The sequence below is a fragment of the Sparus aurata genome, chromosome 10 (genome assembly GCF_900880675.1).
Source record: "Sparus aurata chromosome 10, fSpaAur1.1, whole genome shotgun sequence".
NCBI classification, from domain to species: Eukaryota; Metazoa; Chordata; class Actinopteri; order Spariformes; family Sparidae; genus Sparus; species Sparus aurata.
The window spans coordinates 9,356,574-9,362,105 of record NC_044196.1 but is presented as its reverse complement, the minus strand read 5'-3'; the positions used below and the strand labels follow the sequence as shown (position 1 = coordinate 9,362,105).

At 38.1% G+C, this 5,532-nt stretch overlaps 1 long non-coding RNA gene across 1 annotated transcript; it reads right to left on the bottom strand.

Moving 5' to 3' along the window:
* Positions 1-3,389: 3,389 nt before the first annotated feature.
* Positions 3,390-5,088, bottom strand: LOC115589003 (uncharacterized). The gene is made up of 4 exons (XR_003985450.1): positions 5,073-5,088; positions 4,906-4,979; positions 4,736-4,786; positions 3,390-3,946 (listed from the first exon to the last, which is right to left on the bottom strand). It is a non-coding gene; the product is annotated as an uncharacterized LOC115589003 (long non-coding RNA).
* Positions 5,089-5,532: the final 444 nt, after the last annotated feature.

Here is a 5,532-nt window from a genome sequence, read left to right as displayed (position 1 = left end):
TCATTCATCCAAACAGCCTCAGAGCCCTTCAGCAACTATCATGTCCCTTCATGTCAGAGTGTGTATTAAAGTTTTTATGTCTTCATCCAAACATCCTGGTGGGTCAGATCTGGAAACTTCAAGATATCTGTGTAACTTGTACACATGTACAACATGCAACTGGAGGATTTATAATAGTTTGATCAACAACTTAATGAGACCGTTAAGAGTGATAAGAGTCAGAGGGTTAAAACAGTCGAACAGACGCGTGTGATTGGAGGACACAGATCAGACGATCTAGTTTTTTTTTTTTTTTTGGATATCTGAAATGAAAATTATCTGTTAGTCCACTGTAGAGGGCGATCCTTCCTCAACTTGCTGTATTCAGTCTCTCAGGTTCTGGTCGAGCCCTCGCTGCTGTAAAGAGATCAAACAACAGAACAGCTGAAGTTGTGACATATTTCTCAGATACTGTTAGAATGAAGTGAAGGATTGTGGTTGTCCTCAATACTTTTCTTCAGGTTCTTATTGATCCAAAAAAGCTGCTGAATTGAACCTGTTAATAAAGTTCTACTGACTTCTACTCAACCAACTTACCAGAGACGTTGAGCCGACAATCACCAAAGTCCACACCATAGTTTGTCTTCATGTCACACAGGTACTGTCCTGAGTCCTCAGTCCTGAGTCTGGACACATGAAGTCTGAGTCGTCCGTCTCTGAGGACGTCTTTGTCCCACTGGACTCGTCCTACAAACTGTTGATCCCGAGACTCTGGGACCTCAACACCTCCACTTAGATGAAACAGGACTGAGACTTTGTGATATAAAGTGAGTCGGGGGAAGTGTCAGCTGTGGTTGTGAACGTCCATTCCAGTGTGATGTTGTGGTTCTCCTCTGCCTGATAGGAGGTCTGTGTCACATTCACTACAAATGTTGCTGTTGAGGAGACAGAGAGGGAAAGTGAGGAGCAGACACACTGACAGCTTTAACATGGCAGCCTTTAAACTCCATCTCCATGTTTGTGTGGACAGTTTAGTGACGTCTCAGAGCTGCAGAGGCTCATCAACATCAGCTGTTTGCTCACATGTGGGCCACTTTAACTGCTTCATTGAATCACAGTGTCAGAAAGTGAAGCTGTAAACTGACCACAGACACAGTTGAGGCTGATGAGCAGCAGGATCCTGCAGATCATCTTCTCCCTGTGAGAGGAGACAGAGGTGAAGAGTCATGTGATCACAGTTCAGTCCTCACATGTACCACAACCAACATCTACAGTCTGTCTTTAGTCTTCTAAACACTCCTCTGTCTTCATCATCCTCATCATCACACACAAGGACTTCCTGACTGGACACAGTCTGGATGCTAATGCTAAGCTAGTGTGTTCTTCTTCTGACACAAGATGGCGCCAAAAGACTGTGAACAACACAGAACACGTGCTGCATGGAGGCAGACAGACAAACCAGGATGTAAAGGTGTGACGACATAATGTCAGTGATGTAAACATGTAACACTGAAACATTATGAACACATATAAACAGTGTCTCGATATAACGTCATGAGACAACAACTGCTAATAAACAGGAACATGATTGAATTTAGCATCATGTGTCTCATAGTTGAACATGTCCTCTATAGACTCAATGTTTAGAGTCAAGATTTAGATGTTTTGTTTCCACAAGATGTTTAGTGAACGCTGTTTCTGTATGAAGTCCATCATCCAGCTGACTGATCCCAGTGAACATGTCTCACACATCGCCTGTGACAACTGGTTGGAAAGTGAAAGAACCAGAAGTGATAGAGAACATGAAGATGAGCTCTTATTTCACCTTCATGTACAAAAGATCCATCAGGATGTTCTGGAGGCTTTTTGTCAGCAGTAAACTGTCTGTATATTTATACATTATTAAAGTAATTGATGCTTTTTAAACAGTTCAAAAGACAAAAGATATAAATCACTTATTATATTATAATATAATAATATATAATATCAAACTTTAAGTTAAGCATCGTTGAAATCCTAGTCTGTTTCCACTGAGTTAAATTAAATAAATACATATATGAGTTTGTGAGTCTTCAGTCATTAGTGGATGAAGAATGAGAACAAGTCTTCGTCAGGTGGGATCAAAAATGGTGAACACAAACACCCTGACAGTCTGTCATGTGAGGAGGAGGAAGTGACGTGAGGACTTGTCCGGGCTAAAAACACGAGAATTAAAAAGAGAAAAGTCACTGGAGACAGATGCAGCCAAATGTGCAAAAATCTGCAGCTTTTTCAATAAAACGAGCTCGCGGTCTGAAACGACCAATGAAGATGATGAAACGGGTAAGAAGGCAAGATGAACAAAATGCAACTTGCTGCTACCTGCTACGTTTAAGTTAATTCATTAGCCCATCAAGGCAATGAATTGTGTGGCGTTGTAACATATAGGCTGCCTAACCTGAAGTTACATAATTTAAATAATAGTGTGATGCGACAAAATATAACTGAGAAACTTTGTCTTGTAGCCCCTCAGATATAAGATGCAGCATGAAGCAGCAGCCTGGAGCCCAGCACAGGTCCAGAGTGGGCAGGTAGGATTGTTCATTCACTGAATATTATTAGAATTACTATAATGAAGAGTATGGTGTAGACCTGCTCTGTATGATAAATGAGATAATTGATGATGATAGATGATTCAGTGCTAAAATAATAAAACTTTCCTCTCCTGCACAATTAGTTGTCTTTGTATTATTAAACAGAATTCTTGTTTTATCATTGTGCATATAAATAAATAAATAAAATAAATAATAATAAAACTGACTTGAAAAAGGGAGATTTGTGTTGAGAATTATAACGATTTTTAAAATGTGATTTAGTGTCAGAGGCAGAGCAGGAGCCAGTGGTGAGGAAGGGAAGGAATCATATTCCATTTCATGTTTAGGGATTAGATATCTGTGAACACTAACTTGCTTGATATTTGATATTGCAGAAAAGGACATTCTGATGTTTTATTTGTGAAATCTAAGTTCTGATTATAATGTTATAAGAGAGTGTAACACTTTTTACATTTTCTTCTTTTTTATTTAGTATTTAATTCTTTTATTCTTTTTTGAATTTGTTGAAAAGGATGTTGTGTTGCAAAGAATAATGGTGGAGATGTGCACTCAAGTTGAAATAAATCCACATTGTGAAGCAACCATTACTTGTGCTGAATTGGAGTTATTTTAGAAATAAAACACAGAATGACAAGGCTTTAGAAAACAGTGCTCTATTATAGGGCTTAACAGTTAAAGTTATTATTACATTATTTTAATATAATAGGTCGTGATCTAAAGTGGGCCGATCTGAGGCATGAAACTCCAGGGCAGAAAATGAGTCCCACTCCGGCCCTGGTTCCCTCTAAATCTATCAGGAACACTGCTGACAGCTTATTGATGGAACAAGTTTATTGATGCAGAAAATGGTCAACCAACTTTTAAAAATACATTTAAATATAAAAAACATTAAATATAGAGAATATCAAGCATTTTCAAAATGAGAGAAGAAGCTTGTATGTTAACAGGATGTTTTTCACATAAAATACATTAAATGTTATAAATGTTTAACTCTTTTTAATCAGAAGCTACAAAAGAAGCTGACTTTAAAGTGGCACTATCACCTCGTAACGAGTGTCCACACATAATATTTGTTCTCTGCAACAACAAACAACAACAAAGGTGTCAGAACATACCGGACGTAAACAACGAAACATTTCAATGATGATATGTGATGATCTAAACTCTTTATACCAAATACAACAGAAGATTAAAACTATATGATACAGTTATTTTAAATGAGCTGCTGTTAGATTAACTTTACAAAATGCTGTGTGTTATTTGTTCAGCACAGCTGCACACAGTGATCACAGAGAAGCTGTCAAAGTACAGATGGAGTTTTTCATGTTGTCTTCTGTTCTGTTGGTTTAGTTGATACAGATTTCTTTATGGGGCTGAAAGAAACAAAGTCAACAAAAAGCTTCAGGACGACGTCACAATCAACATGTTTTATCACATTTCACTGTCCTCTCTTTCTCTCTCCTCCCCTATCTGTTTCTCTCCATTCCTCCCCCCTCATGGATCACTGACAGTTAATAGTCTTTTTCTAGTATCTCTGACAGCTCCATGGTAAATAAAAGGTATAAACTGTACCATGATCAGCTTCTTGACGGCCTCTGATTGTGTCATAGATACAAACATCACCAACAGAGAAATGAAAATCCATACAAGGTGAGTTTAATCACTTTAACTGTAACAAGTAATGAATCATGTGAGACCTCAGATTCTTTGGATCATTTAAAATGTGTTTATAGGCTCAAAAATACTGAGACAACCAAACAATTCTATTGTGCAAATGATAATATCATCTTAACAGTTTGAGTTAAAAGTTAATTCTTTGCAGAGTTGTGGTGTATCTTAACCCACCTCCAGTCTTTCGTCTTGTTCACCAACTAAGAAGTGTTTTAGGAACGGCTGATCGTCCTCAAGACGACTACAAGACAGCTTTCCTTTGTCACATTTCACCTGATTGGATTCTTGTGTGTGTTTTTATCAAATTATGTATCTGTGATGAAGTTGCTTTTCTATCTTCATGGGAGTTAAGCTTGATTTATTGATCCTCTGATGGTGTGGTCACTTTGTGTTTGTCTCTGATCCAGAGACCCCTAACAGTGATCCAGTTTCTGTCAAGTGTTTCACAGTTTGTATTGAGCTCCATGGTGAATAAAAGGTATAAACTGTACCATGTTTAGCTTCTTGGCGGCCACTGATTGTGTCATAGAGACAAACATCACCTACAGAAAAATACATTTTAAGCCAAGGTTAGTTTACAAAACTAATTAAACAAACTAAGATTTTATTAGATAACTGAAAATATAATATGTGACAAATAAAGTTTAGTTTAACTGCTTACCGTGCTGAAGGGCGGAGTGATGATCATTCTCATAGTACACACGATCTGCGTTGGTGCTCTCAGACTGGACTGGTCTGCAACACGTATCAGATACAGAACATTTAAATAGGAACATAAAAATGTGTTGATGTTACGTTCAACATGACATGAGAGAGTGTTGCACCTACCTGAAGAAGCCTGAACCTGCGAAAGAGACTCTTGTTGTTAGATGGTTGTTATACTGCTGTTCTCTCTCATGATGTCAGAGTATGTGTGTGTATTTGAATAATTAAAGAATGTGTAAAAACAGAAGAAGAAGGTCTCACCCTTGGACGCTCTGTAGCAAAACAAAACGAGCAGAGGAATAACAAGAACGATTCCACAAACCAGCCCAACAATCAACAGTACAGGAAGTGAAGAGCTGTCAGGCCTGGACACCGCTGGAATAACTAGGAGAACAATATTCATCTGAATTTATTTCTCAATCAAAAACAAACAGTTTACAAGAAAATGCAGCAATTGTTTTAATCCTACTCACCCTGAACTGACATCCAGCTCTGTGCTGACTCTCGTCCTGAGTGTTGACACTTGTAGAATCCTTCATCTGACTTTGACACTGCAGAGATATTTAACTCCCATCTGCTGTCA